At 35.8% G+C, this 22,614-nt stretch overlaps 1 long non-coding RNA gene across 1 annotated transcript in view; it reads left to right on the top strand.

The window, feature by feature from the left end:
- The first annotated feature begins 6,039 nt into the window (after positions 1 to 6,039).
- Positions 6,040 to 22,614, top strand: part of LOC105717931 (uncharacterized) — a 51,438-nt gene continuing 34,863 nt past the window's right edge. Inside the window, exon 1 of the long non-coding RNA XR_010336536.1 lies at positions 6,040 to 6,310. This is a non-coding gene — a long non-coding RNA (uncharacterized LOC105717931). The remainder of the gene's footprint in view (positions 6,311 to 22,614) is intronic.

The raw sequence follows: 22,614 nt of genomic DNA, 5'->3' as shown, positions 1-22,614 counted from the left end.
GTGACGTGCGCCTGTAGTCCCAGCTACTCGGGAGGCTGAGGCAGGAGAATTGCTTGAAACTGGGAGGCGGAGGTTGCAGTGAGCCGAGATGGCACCACTGCACTCGCGCCTGGTGACGGAGTGAGACTCTGTCTCAATTAAAAAAAAAAAAAAAAATTGAATATATCTTCCAGATTACCCAAGTTTGTAGTACACTTGAAGAATGTGTACATTGATGTTCTTGAGGAAACCTTTCTCTAGAAAAGATTTGCTTTTGCTTCTATCATGTGCTTAAGATGCCATGAATATGTGATCACTTTAAATGATTTTATTGAATATTTGTGTAAATTTGAACTCTCACACCCTCCCCACTCCCCGCTGTCGTTACACTGTGGACAGTTTGAGGGGTGCTAAGCCCAGAACTTCTAACAACAACTGGTTCTATCAGGCAATGTCACTTATTGAAAAGGGCTGGAATCAGAGACTGGCCTTAAATTCTACCACTGTTCATTTCTAGCTAAATCACTATACTAAGAATACTCATTGCACAATATTGCTACTTAGGGTTATTTCATATTTGTCACTTTTGTTAAGTAAGCTTTTTACAATAGTCTTCAGATTTAAAACAATTTCTTAGTGTTCAGGCTAATATCCATATTCATTTCTGCATAAATGTAAAAAATGACAGACATGACTATAATACTTGATTAGACATCACTCTAATACTGGATAATCAGTGTTCTTATATTAGTTTTTAAGTGTGCATGGCAGACTATTATTCTAACAATACTTTAATTTTTCTCCAATGTCTGATATCATACAGTTTTTTTCTAGTCTCAATTTCAATAATTATTGTCAAAAGTGCCTAAGAAGATTTTTAGAAATTGTTAATAACTTTAAATGGAAAATCGTTTGTTTCTCATTCCATTACTTATTTGCTTAGATATATTAATAAGGACTAATGATAAACTTTAAAATTAAGACTAACAATATGTTTAGGACATTAACTATTTCCAAATGTACTCAAGTATTATACATTTTTGTAACCCCATCATTTTAAAAGTCATGTTTATTGGGGTATACTTTAAACTCAATAAAGGTCATCAATTTTAAGTGTGTCGTGGAATGACTTTGACAAATATATGCGGTCATGGGACCATCGCCAAAATGAAGAAATAGAAGATTTCCATCAGTATAAATAATTATATTGTGCTTTTATGAAGTCAATCCTTTCTTACCACTAGTACACACTGGCCAGCACTGATGTTTCCTGCTCTTATAATTTTGCCTTTTCCAATGTCTAGAGATCATATTTATATTTATAGTGTTGTCTTCTGTGTCCAGCATCTTTTATGTGATCTTGAAACTTATTTATATTGTTGCATGTATCAGTGGTTCAGCAATTTAAGTGTCTGGATAGTATTTCATTGTATGGATTTACTCAATTTATTTACTATTCACCTACTGAACATTTGTGTTATTTCTAGTTTTGGGACACTATTAACAAAGCTACTATAAATATTTGTGTACAGATCATTTTGTAGGAAAATATGTTATTATTTCCCTTGGGAAACTGTTTATCGAGTGGTGGGTCATATGGTAAGTGTATACTGAATTTCACAAAAATAAGCCAATCCATTTTTTAAAAAAACAGCTGTACCATTTTGCATCCCCAATTCTTACACACCCTTGCCAGCATGTGCTACTCTCAGAATTTTAATTTTAGCCTTTCTGATGTCTGTGTGGTGGTATCTTCCTTTGATCCTAATGGCGTTTCACTTGTGACTAAGGATGTTGAGCATATTTTCGTGTGGAAAATCACTTCATATATCTTCTTCGGTGAAGTAGCAATTCAAATATTTTGCAACCTCTTCATCAGATTGTCTTATTGTTGGCTTATAAGAGTTTTTAACTATAGAATAGATAAAACCTCTGTGTCAGGTACGTATTTTGAAAATATTTTTTCCCAGTCTCTGGTTTGTTTTATTTTCTTAACTGTTTTTAGATGAGTAGTACTGTTTAATTCTGGAGCTAGCCAAATTATGAATGACACATCTAACAAACCTTTGCTTACCATATTTCACTAATAGTTTCTCCCATGTTTACTTTTAGGCCATTTACAGTTTTATCTTGTAACTTCAAATATGTAACCCATTTTAAGATAATTTTAGTATGACATGAGATAAAGGTCAAGCTGTTTTTTCTGTTTGTTTTTTTTTTTTTTTTTTTTGCATATAGCCATCTTATTTTCCAACTAAATGGAAATGTTTGTATATTGCAACATTTGTGGAAAAGGTTATCATTTTCCCTTTAAATTCAGTTGGCATGTTTATAAAAAATCAATTGACCCTATATAGATGTGCCTGTTCCTGGTACTTCTATTATTCCATAAGTGTATTCTTAGCCAACACTCTTTTTTAATGCTGTAGCTTTCTAATAATTCTTGAAATCATATAAGTCCTCAAACTTCATTCCTTTTTTTTTTTTTTGAGACAGAGTCTTGCTCTGTTGCCCAGGCTAAAGTGCAATCGCATAATCTCGGCTCACTGCCACTTTAGCCTCCTGGGTTCAAGTGATTCCTGTGCCTCAGTCTCCCTAGTACTTGGGATTACAGGCATGTGCTATCACGCCTGGCTAATTTTTGTATTTTCAGGAGAGACAGGGTTTCACCATGTTGGCCAGACTGGTTTCGAACTCCTGACCTTAAGTGATCCACCCTACTTGGCTTCCAAAATGTTAGGATTACAGTTGTGAGCCACTGTGCCCAGGCTTCATTTTTCTTTTTCAAAACACTTTTGGCTGTATTACTTTCCTTAATATTTCATATTTCATATAAAATTTTGAAGCCATCTCATTTACTTTTTATATTAAAGAAGCATTCTGTGATTTTAATCAGTATTACATTAAATTTATTGACATATTTGAGGCAAGTTGACATCTTAACAATTTTGATTCTTCTGATCTTTGGAACAGAGGATAGCTCATAATTTATCTAGTACTTTAATTTCTCTCAGCAATATTTTATAATGTTTAGAAGTCTTGTGCATATTTTGTTAAATATGTTCCTAAATATTTTCTGGGTTTGATGCTATTATAATTGGTATGTATTATATTTCTATTTTTAGAATTGCTTTAGGATTTTGAATCCTATAGGAACATAATTAAGCTTTGTTTATTAAATTTGTTTTTTTTGACCTTGTTAAACATACTTAAAAGTTTTAGCAGGTTATTCCTAGAAATTCCTTTGGGAGTTCTTCATAAATTATCATGTTTTCTGAGAATATATAGATTTTCATTTTGTTTCTAAACTACATACCCATTATTTCTTATAATTTAATATTTCTTACCTTACAGCACTGGCTAAGTCTAGTACAATGTTGAATAGAGGTAATGAGGACAGCCATTCTTGCCTTGTTCACACTCTTAGGTGAAAAGATTCAGTCTTCTTTCCTGAAGTATAATGTTAGATATTGGTTCTTTGTAGAAGACTTTCATCAGTATGGGGAGGTTATCCCATTCCTAGTTTGCAAAAACTGAATATCATAAATTGGTGTTGGATTTTGCAAAATAGTGTTTTTTTTGCTCCCATTAAGAAGATTTTAAAAAATTCTTGATTAACTTGTTTTATCTTATGGTTTATTATATTAATTGACATTTGGATGTTGAAATTAACTTTCATTCATGGCATATGTCCAATATGGTCATGGTATGTTATTGTTTTACATATGGCTTTTTATTTCCTAATATGGTAATTTTTATGTGCATGATACTTATTAATACTTTTTTTGCAAACACTTTGTTTTCCTTTGGTATCTGGGTAATTGAAGAACTCCTAAAATGTATAAGAAAGATTTTTCCTCTTTTTAAATTTTTTTGGAGGCGTTTGTGTAGGGTTGATATTATTCCTTCCTTAAGCATTTGGTAGAACTAATCAGTGAAGTAATCTTGGTCAAGATACTTGTCAGAGGATTTTAACTAAGAAATTAATTTCTGTAAAGGATATAAAGTTTTATACTCTTTTTTGAGTAAGGTTTGATGATTTGTGTTTTTCAAGTATCTGTTCATCAAAATCATCAAGTTTACTAGCAAAGAGTTGATCATAATATTCTCTTGTCCTTGTAATGTCCGTAGCACGGGTAGTCAGCCGCCTCCTTCATTCCTCTCGCAGTTACTGAGAGAGGAGATTGACGTTCTCATCTATAATTGTAGATTTTTCTGTTTTTCTTTTTAGTTCTCTCAGCTTTTATTTGTGTATTTTGAATTTTGAATTTTTGCTGTACTCTTATTTAGAATGTTATGTCTTGTTGGTAAATTGATGTCTATCCATGTGGAATTGCCCTCTTCATCCCTGGTAATATTTCTCATTCTGATATGTAGCTTGTCTGATACTAACAGAGTCTCTGCAAATGTATTTTGCTTAGCATTTGCACAATATAACGTTTCCTCCCTTTTACTTTGAACTCATGTATACCTTTCTATTTAAAGTATATTTCTTATAGAAAAATATAGTTGGACATTGCTTCTATATCAATATTATGTCTTGTCCTTTAGATAGGGCATTTAGACCTTTTATATTAATGTAATTCTTCATGATGGTTGAGAATTGATCCTCCATCTTGCTATTCATTTTCTACTTTCTCTAAATGTAATTTATTCCTTTTGCCCTTTATTCTGCCTCAATTTGAATTCATTAAATATATTTTATGATTCAGTTTTATTTATTTATTGGCTTGATAGAATTTTATTATTTTTCAATTGTTTATATCTATGGCTTACATACATTTTTAAATGATCACAGTCACATATAAAAAAAAACCTCTTCACATAATTTGTAAGAAACTTCCCAATATATGGTTTCCTTTCATCCCCTACTTCCTTGTTTGTGTCATACATTTGAATTTTACATATTGTAAATCCTGTAAAGCATTATTATTAATCTTTAGACATTCATTTTCTGTTAAAGATAAAATTATAAATAAGAAAAAAGGTCATTCATATTTGCTTACATTTTTCTTATTTCTGCTGCTCTTTATTTCTATCTTTCCATCTTACATTGTACCCTTTCTTATGGACTTCATTAAAATATTTTTAGTTTAGATATGCTGGCCACAATCTCAGTCATGTTTTGATTTTCTGAAAGAAAACTCTTTGCTTTCACTTTTAGAGGATATTTTCACATGTATAAAATTGTAGATTTTCAGGTTTTTCATTTGGTACTTTAAACACGTGACTATTCTCATCTGATTTGCATATGTTCTGATGACAGCCTGTTGTCCTCTCATCTTTGTCTCTGTGCATACTTTTTTATCCTCTGATCCCTGGATGCCTTCAAAATGTTTCTCCTCTTTGATTTCTAACATTCCGAGTATGATAAATTTAGAGTTTTCTTTAGTCCTGCTAGGGGTTACTCCAGTTTCGGATCTGTGGTTGGTTTTCTTTCATTACATTTGTCTATTTCTTGGTAACTACATCTTCAATATTTCTTTTGTCCCATTTTCTCTTCTCCTTTTGAAATTCCAATTACATACATATAAGACCTTTTGACAGGGTTCTTGGATTTTTGTTCCATTTTATTCCTTCTTCTTTCTCTTTGGGTTTCAATTTGAAAAATTTCTGTTGACCTGTCTTCGCGTTCCTCCACTTTCTCCTTCTAGGCACTTGAATTTTGTGTCTCGCTTCCCGGCATCCCTGTCAAAGGAATTATCTCTGGCATTGTCTTTTTTTCTCAGCATAGTCAATGGACACATTTTAGTAGCCTTTCTCTCAATGCTCAGAGTGCCCGTTTGTGCAGATTGCTGTTGTTTGTTACTCAATGCGAGGCTTCTGGGGAAGTCTTTTCGGGGGAGGAGGAAGGTGGCATTTTGCGGTCCATCCTTAGTCCTTGTCAGGCCTTGTGCATCTGCACTTCAGAGGTGGGGCCTTCTCATCATCCTCCCTCCCCGACGAGGTGCCAGTCTCTGCTGCATGTCAGCGGGGCTGCTGGAGCACAAGAGTCTTCTTTGTCCCTGTCCAGTGTCAGCTGAGCGCTCCTCTGTTTCAGAGCAGGGTTGTGCCCATGAGTGTGTTTTCCCTACACCTCTCTTATTAGCAGATCGGTGTTACATTATGAATGACAGATGGAGAAGTGCAGGTTTCCCACCCTCCCCCGAAGCTCCTGGCCTTGGCCTGAGACTAGATGGCAGCAGCATTTCCTGGCTTTCCCCAAGCAGCACATGGCATTTGCTTCCTAGGAGAGAAGAGTTCACAGTGTTGACAGTTCTGTGCCTGCATCTCCTGCAGTAGCTGGTCACCATCTGGATGTCTGGGATGGCTCTGGGCTTCAGTCTTCCCCGTAAGTATCCAGTGGTAGCTGGAGCTGGCAAATGCTTGCAAATGGTTTATGGTAGGCGTAAAGGAGCTGGCAAATGGTTGCTGACTCATTCAGGAGCACACTCTCCCTTCAACTATTTGTTAGACATTTTTCTTGCCTGGTATCATGTTTGCTGCTACCATTCCTCTCCTGCTCCAAAAGAGGAAACAATTTATGTGCCCCTCTGCCCTCTGAGGGGCCTGTCACATATTGGAATTCAGTTCACTTGATTGCTTTGGCCCTCTGATGCGCTGAACCAGTTATAATTTTATAGTTTATCTGGCTGCTCCTCAATGTTAGAGTGGGAGCAATGTTTTACTGCAGTTTTCTACATTTAAAGTGAAAGTGAAACCATGCGATCCCACTTTTAGAGTGTATAAGCACAAGAATGCCTAAATAGCACTGTTCTAAGGAAATTGACTTACATTAAAAGTGATGACTTTGTCACAGTTCCACATTTTTTGTCTCTTCAGAATAAATCAGGCAGCAGAATTGTTCTCTTCAACACACCTCAAGTTAAATTTCTTTAGAGTTGAATATGACTTTTAAAAATTTCCTTAGGTTTGATTTATTACATATCTGGAGTTTTTGATTTTTAAATCTGTTCTCTTAACTTCTCTGCTGGTTTCTTTCTGTGTAAATTTCAGTTTTCCACCACACGTTCGCATCAGTATATTACTGTATATCTTCTAATGGTATTAAATTGAATCCTGGTACGTTGTAGCATGTGCAAATTATTGTAGATGAATTCTAGCTTCTCATGGAAACAGACTCAGAGTAAATATAAAGAGACATAATGTATTATGTTCTACTTAAGCCTCCTGATTGATTTTGAAAAGTTTGTAGGCATGAGATCCAATGATGATTTTCATTGCTAGTGCCATATGTTAAAAATGGTATAGAAATGTCCATTTTGGAAAAAGCACACAAAAATTAATTGACTGGGCTCAGTGGTACACACATTTTGTCCCAGCTACTTGGGAGGTTGAGAAATTGGGAAGCTGAGATGGGAGGATTGTTGGAGCCCAGGAGTTTAAGGACAGTCTGGGCAACATAGTGAGATCCTGTTTCTAAGAAAACAAAACAAAACAAAACACTAATATTTCTATACTATAAGTTAATACTTGGCAACTAAAATAAGAGAAAAAGTAAAAGTTACTGTGTAACATCAAAGGGAGAAATGGAGTGAACCAATGTTGTTAGATTCAAAGGCAATGTATACATTATGTCACATGCAATGCAAAGATGCATGGAGTTTTGTGATGAAATGCATAATAATTAATATAACAACATAGTTTCAAAATTTACTACTGGATTTGCGATTTCTTGGTAACAAGAAGCATTGGAATCTGCAACTTGCAGGGGCAATTTTTTGTGTTTTTCTTAATTTTGTAAAGGAGGTGAGAATTTTAAAAAATAAAGTGGCATCTTGTCATTCTGACTCTAACTTTGTGTGTCTTTAGTATTTAGTCACGCCTAAATTGATGTTAGCTAAAGGTTATTTGTAAGCGCACAATTCTTGACTATTTTTTTCATTTTCTTCCATTAGCACACCATTAGAAACATAATTTATAAATGCATTCACTGGTACCTTTAAATAATACATGAAGATCCAACAATAGTACTTAAATGTTTAGGAGTTGAGCTATTTTTTTTTTTTTTTTTTTTTTTTTTTTTTTTGAGACGGAGTTTCGCTCTTGATACTCAGGCTGGAGCGCAATGGCGCGATCTCGGCTCACCGCAATCTCCGCCTCCTGGGTTCAGGCAATTCTCCTGCCTCAGCCTCCTGAGTAGCTGGGATTACAGGCACGCGCCACCGTGCCCAGCTAATCTTTTGTATTAGTAGAGACGGGGTTTTACCATGTTGACCAAGATGGTCTCGATCTCTTGACCTCGTGATCCACCCGCCTCGGCCTCCCAAAGTGCAGGAGTTGAGCTATTTTTTAAACTTTTTTTTTTTTTTATTGCATTTTAGGTTTTGGGGTACGTGTGAAGAACATGCAAGATTGTTGCATAGGTACACATGTGGCAGTGTGATTTGCTGCCTTCCTCCCCATCACCTATATCTGGCATTTCTCCCCATGCTCTCTCTCCCCAACTCCCCACCCCCTGTTGTCCCTCCCCTATTTTTCCCCGACAGACTCCAGTGTGTGATGCTTCCCTCCCTGTGTCCACATGTTCTCATTGTTCAACACCCACCTATGAGTGAGAACATGTGGTGTTTGATTTTCTGTTCTTGTGTCAGTTTGCTGAGAATGATGGTTTCCAGGTTCATCCATGTCACTACAAAGGATACGAACTCATCGTTTTTGATGGCTGCATAATATTCCATGGTGTATATGTGCCACATTTAAACTTCTTTTTTTTTAAAAAAAATCTTCTGGTATAGTACATTCTTTCTTGTTTCTTAGACAAGTGTTTATAACTTATTTACAAAAATATAGCACAGAATATTATGATATATCTTGGAACTTTTATAAAAGCAATCATTTATTTTATTTTTAAAATTTTTACTTTTTTTTTTCAGGGAGTGTGGATGTGAAAAACAACAAGAATGATTTAATTAATACTATTTTTAAAATAAGGGTCACTCACAGAGAAAATAATTGTGAATATTAATTTAATTTTCTTATATATTTGCATGGAAGTGTTCTAATTTGTAATATGGAAATTATTGTTTAGATGATAAAGTAAATTTTTGTGATATACATGAATTAAAACAGTTTAGGCAATTCAACATTATGTGAGATTTAATTAAACACAAAGGTCTCTGAACAATATCTCGTTTGGGTCATGATGATTTATAAAAACAATATCATATTTGATAAATCATGTAAACTTGAATTGTTAGTGACACAGCTCTTTGAGTAAACATTTGAATCATAAAACTAACAAAAGCTTGTAAACTGACACTAGTGAAAGAGATATGCTTTTTATGGCTCTCATAATCCCAACTCTATTTTACTTCCATGTACAAAAAGTGACTATCACTCTTTCCTCTACAATCAAAGTGTTCTCTACCCTGATTGAAAATTTGCATGCAAGCAAGAACATACTTGAAAACATCCTACTTTTGAGCACTTGAAGACATTGTTCTGAACTCTCTTCCTATGCTAAAGAGGATATCATTTTGAAAAAGTTTGGGTTTCTGTTTGGGTTTATCATTAGCTTTGACATTACTCTTCAAAGTTTATAATATGACAATCGTTTTCATATCAGCTATTAATTAGGCAAATTTTCTTGTTTTAAAAGTTTATATTGAAATGCATTTAAGTTAACAAAAATTTGCAAAAATAGTACAGTGGTTTCTCATATACTATTAGCAATAGATTCCATTTTCAGTTGCTCTGTGTCCTCTCCAGCAAATTGGTTCGGCAATTTCTTCTTTTTTAATTTGTTTTGCTTTTTGCTTTTAGATCAAACATTCTAATCAATGCTTATTAATATTTTATTTTGATTGTGATTTGCATATCCTTAGTGACTAATGATATGGGACAACATTTTATATTATTGGTTACAATTAATACATCTTATTTGGTTAAATATAAGTTTTTTTAATTGGCTTGTTTGGTTTTCAACTGTTGAGTTTTGAGAGTTTTGTATAGATTTTAGATATAAATTCTAGATTGGAGATGTGATTTGCAAATGTTTTCTTAGTCTGTGGCTAGTTCACTCATGCTATTATGTCTCTTTTGCAAAACCAGCACTTTCAATTTTGTTAAAAAACAGCTAGTAAGTTTTTTTTTAAATGTTATGCTAAGCACTTATGTAGTCATATTTAAAACCCCTTTCCCTTGCCTAAGGTCATCAATATTTCTCCTGTGTTTTCTTCTAAACATTTTCTAGCTTTATATTCTACATTTAGGCTTATAATTCATTTAAAAATTGTATTAATATGAGGCCCAAATTAAGGGGCTTTGTTTGTTTGCTTGTTTTCTGTTTTTTGGGCTTCTTGACTTCTAATTTTCTAGCATTACTTTTTGAAAGAGTTATTACTTCAACATGGAACTGTCTTTGGGCATTTGTAAAAATCAGTTGACTATTTCTGTAGCTTTCTTTGTGGACTCTCTGTTCTGTCTAATTAATCTAAAATCTATTCTCTCCTCAATATCATACTGTCTTCATCATTGCAACATTCAACTATCTTTGAAATCTGATGATAGAATTCTCTAATTTTGTTCTTAAAATCGTTTGGGGTCTTCTTTTTTTTTTTTTTTATACAGAGATCTTGGAATTTGCTTGTTGATATGTTCAAGTCAGGCTGCTGAGATTTTTCTTGCATTGCATTGAAGGTCATATATCTTAATTGATGTTGAAGACAATTTAGTCTTTCAATACATGGACATTTAGTATCTAGCTCCACTTATTTAGGTTTAAAATTTTTTTTCTGCAGTTTTAGTTTTTACAATATAAATGCTGCTCATATTTTTTATTTCAAGTATTTAATTTTTAAAGTTATTTTAAGTAGTTGTTTTAAAATTCAAATTTCTATTATTTATCACTAGTTTCTAGCAATTTCTTTTTGAATACTGACCGTGCATCCTACATCTTTGAAAAACTTAGTCTTCTTTAGTAGCTATTCCACTGAATTTGAAATAGGCAATCATAATCTGGAAACAGAAACAGTTTTAATTTCCCCTTTCTAATTTATGTGTGCCTTTTATTTATTTATTTTGTACTTGTCTTAGGGAACTGGCTATGATTTGCAGTCTGTTGAACAGGAATGGTAAGATTAGTAGCCTTGTGTTGTTCCCAGTCTTAGGAAACAGTCTTTCACCATGAGTGTGATGTTAACGATAGTTTTTGGAGATGCCTATCAGATTAAGGAAGTTTCCTTCTAACCTTTGCTGAAATTTTGTTTTTTAGTATTAAAGGAGAAAAAATTTTGTCCAATGCATTCTCTTACTATGGTGAATTTCATCGATTGTTTTTTAAACTGTTAGTTAAGCCTTGCATACCTGGGATAAATGCGGTTGGTTATGATTAATGTCCTTATACGTTGTTGAATTCAATTGCTAATATTTTGTTGAATTTTTGTATGTCTATATTTACGAGTGTTACTGATTTGTAGTAATCTTTCCTTATAATGTATTTCCTTTTAGTTTTGCTAAAAAAATGGCTTGGGAAGTTTTCTCTCCCTTCTTACACAGTGATAGAAATTGTGTAAATGTGGTTTTAAAATATTTGAAAGAATTCAACAGTGAAACAGTCTGGGTCTAGGGCTTTCCTTATTGGAATGTTCTGAGGTATTCTTTGTAATTCCTTAGAATATACAGGACTATTAATGTAATCTGTTTCTTTTTGAGTGAGACTTGGTCATTTGCCTTTGACCTATTCAAATTATTTTGTTACTCTTTTGCTATCTATGGTGTCTGTAGTTATGTTTCCACTTTTATTTTTGATAATGATAATTTGTATCTAGCTTTATTTCATGGTCATCTGGTTAGTTTTCCCAATTTATACAGAATTTCAGGCTCAGCTTTTGCTTTCATTCTTTTTTATTGTTTTTCTGTTTTCCTTTTATTAATTTCTGGTTACTTTTGTTATTTCCTTTTTTTCTACTTGCTTTGGATTTGATTTACCTTTTTGTTTCTAGTGTCATATAGGAGAAGTACGGATTACTTATTGTTGGCCTCTGTGTCTAATCCATTTCTCTTTAAGGACTGCTATAATCACAAATTCCAATGTGCTGTGTTCAGTTGTTAAGTTGAAAATACTTCAAAATTTTGCTCCATACTTCCTTTTTAATTTAAGTTTCATGTAGAAGTACGCAATTATGTTTTACTTTAATCGCCAGCTATTTGGGGATTTTTTTGCCATCTCTTATTAATTTTTAGTTTAATTCTCTAATGATCCAAGAAGACACTTCATATTGTTTCTAGACTTTTAAATTTTCTGGGGGTTGTTTTATGACTCTACATAGAGTGGGTCTTTGTGAATGCTCCATATATTCTTAGAAAGTATGTGCATTCTATTGTTTTGGGGTAGTGAGTTCTGTAAGGGTCATTAGTCAATTTCAATGACAGTATTTTTTTCTTTTCTATAATATTGAGTTTTTTATTTGTTCTATTGATTATTGAGAGGCGTATTCAAATCTCCAACTATAATTGAAGGTTTGCCTATTTTTTTAAATTTTCTTTTCCTTTTCTTGAGACAGAGTCTCACTCTGTCATCTAGGCTGGAGTGCAGGAGTGAAATCCCGCTCACTGCAGCCTTGACTACTGGGCTCAGTGATCCTCCCGCCTCTGCCTCCCAGGTAGCTGGGACTACAGGTGCATGACACCATCACTCGTTAATTTTTTTTTATTTTTTGTGGAGATGAGGTTTTATCATGTTACCCAGGATAGTTGCCAAATCCTGGGCTCAAGCAATCTACTCACTCAAGCCTCCCAAAATGCTAGGATTACAAGAGTGAGCCACTGCACCAGGCCTTGCTTATTTCTTTAATCAATTTTTTTCATGAATCATGAAACTTCCTTTTTAGGTGCATACACATTCAGGATTATGATGAATTCTAGATTGTTAAAATTATGTAATGACAATTTTTTCCTGACAATATTTCTTGTTCTGATGTCTACTTAAAGCTGCATTTATTAGGTTAGTATTTGAATGATATGCCTTTTCCCAGCCTTTTAATTGTAGCCTATGTCTTTATAGTTAAAGTAAGTTTTTCTTAGACACATGGGTATTGCTTTTTAATCCAATTGAACAATCTTTATGTATTAACTGTGTTTAAATTATTAACAAATGAATATTGATATATTTCTATTAAGATATATTGCCTTGCTTACTGTTTTCTATTTTCTATATTGTTTAGTTTTATATTTCTGTCTTCTTTTATTTCAATTGATTATTTTTTATGTTACTTTTTTCTTCTGTATGAACTTAATTTTTAATCCTTTTAAAAAGTATATTTCATGGTTTCCTTGAGGTTGTTAACATACATTTTTAACTAATAAAATTCTATCTTCAAATTATATTTTGCTACATCATATATAGTGTGTGGACTATCTGTCTGTCTGTCTGTCATCTATCTATCTGTTCTCTCTCTACTTTAAGCTTCCAGTTAACCATTATTAAGTCATTCAATATTGTCCCACAATTTTTATATGCCATATACTTTTTTCTATCCTTTCTAACCTTTAAAATTTAGTTTGGATAATTTTATTGATCTATTTCAAGTTCATTTTTTTTCTCATTTTTACTAATGTCATAAATTTATTTAACATAATTGCTGCCTTAGCATCCATTTTGAGGCCTGACGTAAGTTACTGAAATGCAGTCATAGGCCATCACCTTTGGCCTCGCTTAAACTTCCCCTTCCTTTGCTTTCAATGTAGTCTACTTGCTCCTTATCTCACTGACCCCAAACCCAACACACCCCAAAGCTGCTGCCCATGATCGAACACAATGCTCAACACCAAGGTTAGGTAAATTAATTTCCTCCTTCATTAGTGTTTTCTTTAGACTACTCAATTCCCAATTCTTGCTGGAAAGCCTGAGGGAAAGCACCCATGGACCTTAGTAGAGCCACAGTCCCACAGGCCCTCTCTCTCTCTCTCGCTCTCACTCTTTCATTTTCTCTCTTCTCACTAACTGGCTGAGCTCTCTGCTGTAAGGCCGGCTGCCTCGCTGAAGAGCCAGACGGACACACTTATCTCTCTCCATGCTAACTCCCCACACACACTCCTATCTGGCTTCTCCATGCAGGCTCCACACGCCCACTCCTGCATTCCTCGCTCGTCCCTTTCAACAAGAAAAAAAATTAAAAAGCCTGCCGGAAATTGTCCAGCGGCAGTTTAACATTGAACTTCCCTTAACCAATAAAACTGTCTGCTCTTTGTTTCCCTAACAATCAATCAAACTTCCCCACCAATGAACCTGTCTGTTCTTTGTCTCCTTAGCCCCGCCTAATTGCCAGTGGCTACTAACCCCATCAGTATCTCAACTCCCCTTAACCAATAAAACTGTCTGCTCTTTGTTTCCCTAATAATCAATCAACTCTCCTTACCAATGAAATTGTCTGCTCTTTGTTTCCCCAATAACCAATCAACTACCTACACTTCTTATAAAAACCCCATGCCCTGAGAAGCCTATTGTGACTTCTCTGGCCCCTTTCTTGGACCACAGAACCTCGCCTGAGAGCTGAATAAATTGAATTCTCATTTTTCTTCACTGGCCTCAGTTTCCTCATTTCGACTCAGCAATATACCTTACATCTGCCACCTTCAGTCTTTCTACTGGTCTCCTGTTAGTACTCCCACCTCTGTGAGACCCATGAGTAATAAATGTTGTCTGCTTCGTGCATTTTTGATTTTACTTCCTTATTGTGTCTCATGTGACACACACTCTGAACCTAAACCTCTCATCAGTGCTCTTAGAGAGTGCCTATCTTGGCTTATGGTTGTCTTCGAGAGAGATCTTAAGACAAAATGTTGCTATAGTTCCTAAGACACCATAAAAATTACAACATTGGAGTCTACTTATGATCTTTTCGAAGACTTCTTCCTTTATTTTACTATTTTTCTCTCCAACATTTCTATTTAGTTTCTTCTAATAATATTCATATCTCTGCTGAAATTTTTCATCTGATCTTGCATTTATTTACCTTTTCTGAAACTTTAAGACATTAATTTTGGTTATTTTAAAGTACCTCTCAAATAGTGCTAACATTTATATTATTTGAGTCTGGCTTTGTTGATTGCTTTGTCTTTTGCACTTTTTTGTTTGTTCATTTGCCTTTTAACATTTTAATGACTCACTTTCTTGTAACTGCTTTTAGAAGATGAACATTCCCATGTAGAAACAGATAAATATACTTTATTTTAAAAATGTGGGCTCTTTTTCTTCTACTACTATTTCAGTGTGTGGAATTTGGATTAATATAATTGGAAATTTGCTGGAGTTTGAGAATTTTTATTGTTTTGTTTATTCTCAGTGCCTCGCAGGTATCTAAACTAGATAGCTATCATTTAGCTTAGATACTAAATGCAGGAGCCTGGGAGTACTCTTGCTTCTCTTGGCATGGATAAATTACAAGATGAACTTGGGCAAGAGTGATCAGGATCCCTGTTGTTTTAGCATTTGATGGTCTAGGTAGGACTTCCATTCCATCAGTAGAAACTGGGCAAAAGAAGGGACTAAACTTTCCCAGGACTTAGACTTGACAATAGGATGTGGGGACAGGATAAGAGATGCTACTGCCCTGCTCTTCTTAGGAAGAAACCCCTTCACGTGAGTACTGGGACAGGCAACCCTGTATTTTTGGATATAGCATTCTGGAGTGGAGTCTCTGCCTTGTGGGGCTGGGAGTGAGGAGCAATGAAGCTATCTTTGTTCACATACTGTAGTCTCTTATTTTTCTTACCAAAATCTGATAGACATTCTCGAGTAGATATTGCTCTTAGGACCACTTCCAGAGACATTAAATGGTTGTGTGTGTGTGTGTGTACACGTGTGTTTTTTTACCATCTTCACTCGGGAGTTAAGTTGTAGCTCCTTAACACTGTTATACCAGGGGTTGATACCCCTAGACTTCCTTCTTGGGCTGTCCATAATTCCTGATAGGAGTATTTTTACTACTGTCAGAAAATTAGCGTTCTGGGTGTTAACATTCTGGGATGTAAGAGGAAGAAGACACAAAGGATTGTGGTCATCATTGAAAATTGTCGGCATTCCAAATGTAAACATTCATTAACTAGCCTCCTTTCCAAGGGACACTTTTGTCTCAACCGTCCCAAAGACTCTCTATTTTGCTGTCACCCATATGCAGCGGTTTCTTAGTTGTGTGGGATTTGGGAAAGGTTTTGAACAAGTTCTTAAAAGCATTTTCAAAAAATTCAAATTTTACCTCTCAAATTCACTTTTAATCCCCAAGGCACCTGAGTCCACTAATTTGTGTGTTTTTATGGAGGTAAGGCGTATTCATTTACACTGTAAATTAGGTGACGTTTTAGCTTTTCCCAAGGCCAGTTTTTATTTTACTTCGTGGTTCTGCTATTTCATTTGCAACTCATAGACTTGTGTTCCAGGTTTCAAAACTGGGTTCTTTCTGGTTTTATAAGTTGATGGTTTAAAAAATATATTTACTGTTATTTTAAAGGTTTTGAGAAATATATAAATAAATATATGTTTTAAGCCCATAATCTTTAATATAAAATCTACTATTTATTTAACTGCTATCACTGTGCTTATTTTTAAATTTAATCAAATATAATAAATATAAAACAGATATAAGGTTGTTAAAAACATTATTAAAACTGTATAAAAATACGATTATTTTTCTCTTTAAACTGCATTATTTTCTTAATGGGCATCCATATTTTGTTTATATAAATTAAACACTTTCTCTTTAATTAAACATATAAAACAAATTAAAGGGCCAGTTTTTTAAAACATTGAAAATTTGAAAATACTTAAAATTTATTTCAATTTATTTGCTCCTTTTTGAAATTTAACTCTAATTATTGGAAATTAGGACTGTTATACTATGCTGCAGATTCTGTTATTTTAATTATCACATCACATAAATAACTAATTTTGCTGTGTAAATTTTGGGCTACTCACTATGTGAGCTGTACCTTATTTATGTAGTCATGAGAAATAGATCAAAGCCCTGATTTCTATAACTGTATATACATGACTCTATCCTGGGAAATCAAATAAAAATAAAGCATTCCCCAAATTTCTGACATTAATTGAATCAAATACACCAAACCTTAAATCCAATCTTTAAAATAGATGAACCTCTTTCTCACTGCAAAAGAGAGAGAAACAATGAAACACCCACCCTTCTTCTCAAAAGGACTCCAAGCACTAATGAGAAAATTCAATGGCACGCACTTTATCAATAGTTTCAACATCTAATTTTTTCCTGTATTTTTTTTTGGCAAAGGACAATTATCAGAAAATAATAGTTTTCAGACATTTTCAAAGGCTTTAGTTAATTAACTTAGACTTTTCCATTTGGAATTCAATTGTAGTCATTACAAGTGGTACCCACAACTCATGAAAAACAGATAGATTAAAAGATGAGCTATCTGCTGTAATATAAAAATGGCCTGCACATTACATATCTAGTAATTTTTTCATTGCTTTTGAACTATGAATATCACTGGAAAATCTTCTTATAGGACACTGAAAATTCTCTTTCCATGTCTTCTAATATCATCATGGGAGTTATCATTTTCTTCTTTGAAATTGTATGGTTACTTCATGGAAGACTCATCATCTTCAGCTGAAATGTCCTACTCAAAGAAGACTTTCCATAAGATCATGAACAAACATCTAAAAAACAATAGCAGCAGTTAGACCACGCACTTCAAGGTCCACACCAGCACAGATTTATGAACACTAGGATGATATAATAAAACAGACAGAGATGCCCAGAGACATACAGACTTTTGTCTTTTGTTTAATAAGAAAGGAATTGAAAGCCCAGGTAGTTAAGGTAACTTTCTGACACCACTCTGCCTGTCTGTGAAAAGGTGTCCCAAATTATTACCTGGTTTTGTGTTCTTTCAACATACAGCTTTTCAAAAGTCATATTCTGTGATTCTCAACAGATTATGAATCATTGGTATGACTTGCCAAAAGTAGGATCAGGTGAAAATATACTAAAAATGCTCTAATTAATAAAGTTAATTAGCTATAATGCTCTAGACCTTCAGAATTATAAAGCTAGAAAACTGCTTTTAAAAAATCTCATGAGCAGTTTCTACCTTCTGATTCATAGATTGGCGTTTTAGAGTCTTTTTGTTCTGGAAAGACTGAACTGAGTGCTCCCTTTTGGCTGTGACGATTTAAGGATGTAAAATTTGTCAGGAGCCTGAGGCTTATAAACTATCAGGACATTAGGTAAGTGGACCTCCAGCCCAACATTCTTATTTCCTTTCACATATACACCTGGGAGCAATGAGCTCTTGTAGGATCAGAGTGACGGTGAGAGTGATGTCATCTGCTGGTGGCTAAAAGTAAGGACACATCTAAAGGCTGGATAGCTCTAACTGAGGCCGTGTTATAAAGAAAACTGAGAGTCCTAGAGTAGACACCCTAAGGTAAAGGGGAGTGTGAATGTGGACTTTCATCTCAGACAAATAGAAACTGGATCTTGGCACTTCTGTCTTGTTGATGCTGGACCCCAGGTTTTTTCAGCCACCTCTTTGTGGTGTTTGGGTGTGTCCCCGAGAAAATACTGTATGCAACTGTATTGAGGTAGCCTGTGAGCACCAAGCACTGTGAAACTGTTCCTGTGGCTTTGCTGTGGGGTGCTCTTGATTGAACATGAACTTGAAAGGAATATAATCTACTAAGTGAATGATCAGCACCTGCAGCAGTGGTCAAAGAATAGAGAGGTATTGTCAGCAAGACCCATTAGCTGGCCAGACCCTGTCTAAGGAAAACAGAGGACTCACAGCTCTTCTGGCACCAGAGCCCACAGTCAGTGTCCTGAGAGTGCTGGAAGCGGTTGAGGAGGCTGGCGCTGGGCTTGTGAGTCAGCCATGTAGGAGTTCACCACCAGCCCACTTCACTGACAGCTTCAACTGGTGCTTAAAAATGAATTCTTGAACATATAGAGGCAATCCTTGGAATTTCAGGGATGAGAAGCCCAGAAAAAAAAATGGCTTCAAGTTCATTTGTAAGATGGAAACTATTATCATAATATTTTGTGTTTTCAGAAAGAAGTGACTGTTTCTTTTTTTCACTCCAGCTGGATGAAGCCTGGGATGTATGTGACGCAACACAATGCAACTTCTTTCATCATTGTTTTTCCATGGCAGCATTACCACAGCAAGCTCACATGCTGCTCCAGAGTACATGAAACATGGTGTGCTTTAGCACTGATTGCTGCGAAAACTGGAAATTTAGAAGAAATTGGAAAACAGAACAAGTACTGAGCACCTGCCTCATGCTAGTTGTTGTTCTGTGTGCTTGGGATACTTGAGTGCAGGAGAGACAGCAGCACCGCTGTGGAGCAGATTGCTCATGAGGTTCTTTTTCATCCACATTGGCCATTCTTCCCAAGGGATGAATCGTCTGTCTCACTTCACTCTCTTCAGGGAGTGGCTCATGTCATCTTTGCTCCATGGCACCTGAAGTCACAGTAGCATATGTCAAGATTGAGTCTCCACAGCTTGGATCTCAGAGTAATTTTGATAAGCAAAGTCTCCTTGTTCAATTCCTGAAGGAAAAAGAACCCTGAGTAGGAAGCTGCTGAGATGTTTCCATGCTGTTAGTCTGCACAGCCTCTCTGGGCTGATACACTCCCAAAGCAGAGGTGACATTTTAGTGAGAAAAGTCACACAGTAAGAAATTTATAAGGCAGATGTGCATTTAAAAAGATGCAGATTAAGGTAGGGGGCTTAGAAATGAGACAGGAGAGGGGAGGGGAGTACAATTTCAAGTGAGGTGGTGATTATGGTAGATCTCCACGAGGAAGTCACATTCAAGAAAAACACTGTTTCCTTTAGGTTTTCAACTGAACCTTTGGTTTTCCCTCTAAAATTGTTAACAACATCACATTTCAGCACACTAGGTAGTCCATGTTTTTCCTTATATTTGGCTATTCTTTTTTTCCAAGTCAAATACACATTGAACATTTTTAACTACTCTGAATGTGCAAGACATTGGTGATATCATGATGGATGAGACAGACAGGCATTCTGGGCTCATAGCTTAGGGTCAGATGCTGGCACAGCTTCCTTCATGGGGGCTTCCCCCAACGGGCTGGCTGGGCCTTGTTTCTAACTCTACCCACTCAGGGAGGCACTTCTGGCAGGCTGTGTCCCCATCAGTATCTGGTTCTCAGGAATTAATTTTTAATTGCATAAAACAACCCTATAGTAGCTACATAGCCTTTGTCCAATCTTGCTCAAGCTCTAGTGAGCCTGGGTACAGGACCCACCTTGTCTTTTGGTTCCATCTCAATCAACCAGATATTTAAAACTGGGTCTTTGACATCTGCTCTGCAGTTAGTGATTGCTCACTTTCATATCTGATATTTTTTCACTTGGCCTGCCCCAAAATATATGGAAATAGCATTCCATTCTTCCAGAACTAATCTTCATTCTTACTTCAGGTATGCATTCAGCTTGGCGTCTGGAGCAAAATTTTAATTTGATCCCTTTTCTTGGGGTTTTATCTAAGCTCTGGTGATAGAAGGAGTCTATTTCCTGTTTCCCAGGCACACTGGGACCCCAGGAATTACCCAGGGATTATTCAGGCCTGATTACCTAGTCATGGCTACAAACACAGCTATCTTCTGGACAGGGAGAGAGAGAGGCTGAGAAAACATGTGAGAAAGTAGAAGCAGGTAATAATGGGTTGTGGCGGGGTCAGAGTCAACCGGGAAGTGTAGACTAAGGGATTTAAATCCAGCATTTCTAAAAACTCTACTGGTTACATAAAACATCCCCTCAGACTAGACTTGGACCAAGGACTGAAGCCAGGTATGCTGGGAACTTGTGACATCAGAGCCATTTCTACTTTGGGGTCTTGCCACAAGTTCAGACTCTACCTGAGGAAGGGCCCCCCAGTTTCCTCTGTTCTAGAATTTTTTACCTGTTCCAGGGCTTCCCTGACTGGCCTCCCTTCCCCCAGCATGGGCAGGATCACCAGGTGCTGAGCCTGTTTCTCAGGGGATGCAGCATCCACACATTTCTCACTTCCCCTTCAGGCATTCCACTTCCCAGTCCCAAGGACCCTGTACCATTCCCCTTGTGTGTGTGAGTCTGGTCACTGGGAGTAGGGCAGCCTTGCTCTGAGTGCACAACTGCTCCTAAGTAGTGAGTCCAACTGGCATACTCTGTCTGAGCATTGATTGACAGAAGTATGAAGACACAGATGTTTTGCCTGTACTCATAGATCCCAAAGAGGCTATAAAGCCCCCATAGGCCAGAGAGGCTCTGCATTTATTTAGTATAGATTTAATGACAAAGGTCTCAAGTAAACACCATCAGTGGGTAATTAACACTGCTGACCCCCAAGTAGAGAGCAGTCCTGCCTGTAGATGATCAAAGGCCAGTCTTAGGACATGAGTAAACAAGCTATTTAGATAAACTCCTTTACAGTCCTTTTTACCTACTCCTGCCTAATTACCTCTAGCTATTAGAACAACCGCCTTTGGCTCGTTTCTTCCTGACGCTTTGCAAAACCTCTTGGCCTTCCAAGAAGATTTGCATCTTTCTTATAATATTTCCCACCACCCTGACTGATCTCCTACACCTAAGGCCTTCCTCTGCAGACCCAAACCTGAGCCCAGGAGTGGGGCAACCTTGCTCCTAAGCCCTGCATTTGCAGACCCAAAGCTGAGCTCCAGTAGCATCTCCATTATGCACTCTGCATTTATTCTACATTTTCCCTTTCCCAAGGAAATGAATGTAGAATCCCCTACCCTAGTTTTTACAAATTGTAAGACAAACATCATGGTGACACTGAGTGGCTTTAGGAGGAATTCAGACTCAATGCCTTAAATGGTGTTGAATCACATTGTGATAAAGTCATTCTCTTTTGAATTATCATTCTTGATTAGGCCAAAGAGAAATATTCCACTAGGATAACTATGTTCATAAAATCACTCTAGTACATGCACTGTCTCTCTTTTAACATAGAGTAGGGGCACAGACTCAGATTTTCACTGAGAAAAGTATTTAGATAGAAATTAATAGCCTGATTTTAAACATTTTGTGTAGTTTATATTTACCTTCCACTTAAAATAGAGTGAGATGCATCTTCCCTTTTAGTTTTGTGTTAACTTTCCTTCTGAAATGATTTTTCATGAAATAAATGAATTAAGAGAATAAAAAGCAATGAAAGCATACAGGTTCTTCACTGAGAAGGTGAAAAATCATATATCATCTTTCCTTCACTGTTCCCTTTCACCATGCCCTCCATGACCAAGGTGATGTTAATTAGGTCTTTATGGTAATTACTTAGTTTCAGATCATACATCCAAATGCTGGCAGAGCACACTCACTTAGATGTACCTACTCTTAAGCATGACAAACACAACATATTCAAATACGTCTCCATCATTCCCTTTATGCCACATTCTTATAACCTATTTCTTACTTTGGTCACACTGAAACACTCAATATCTGCAGCAAAAAACTGAAAGATTATTGACATAATTTCCTTCACATGTTAACACAGCATCATTTATGTTGAACCGCATATTACATTCTGTGACTGTAATATTTCCCCAATGTGTTCTCCTTGTCCCATCCTTATTGTCAGCCTTCCTAGTTCAGTCACAGATAATCTTTCTCCTAACTGCATTAACAGTGTCT

Source organism: Aotus nancymaae, unplaced genomic scaffold (assembly GCF_030222135.1).
Source record: "Aotus nancymaae isolate 86718 unplaced genomic scaffold, 86718_ANA_hifiasm-v0.15.2.pri h1tg000040l, whole genome shotgun sequence".
Lineage (NCBI taxonomy): Eukaryota > Metazoa > Chordata > Mammalia > Primates > Aotidae > Aotus > Aotus nancymaae.
The sequence above is the reverse complement of the archived record's forward strand: the minus strand, read 5'-3'. Positions and strand labels throughout refer to the sequence as shown.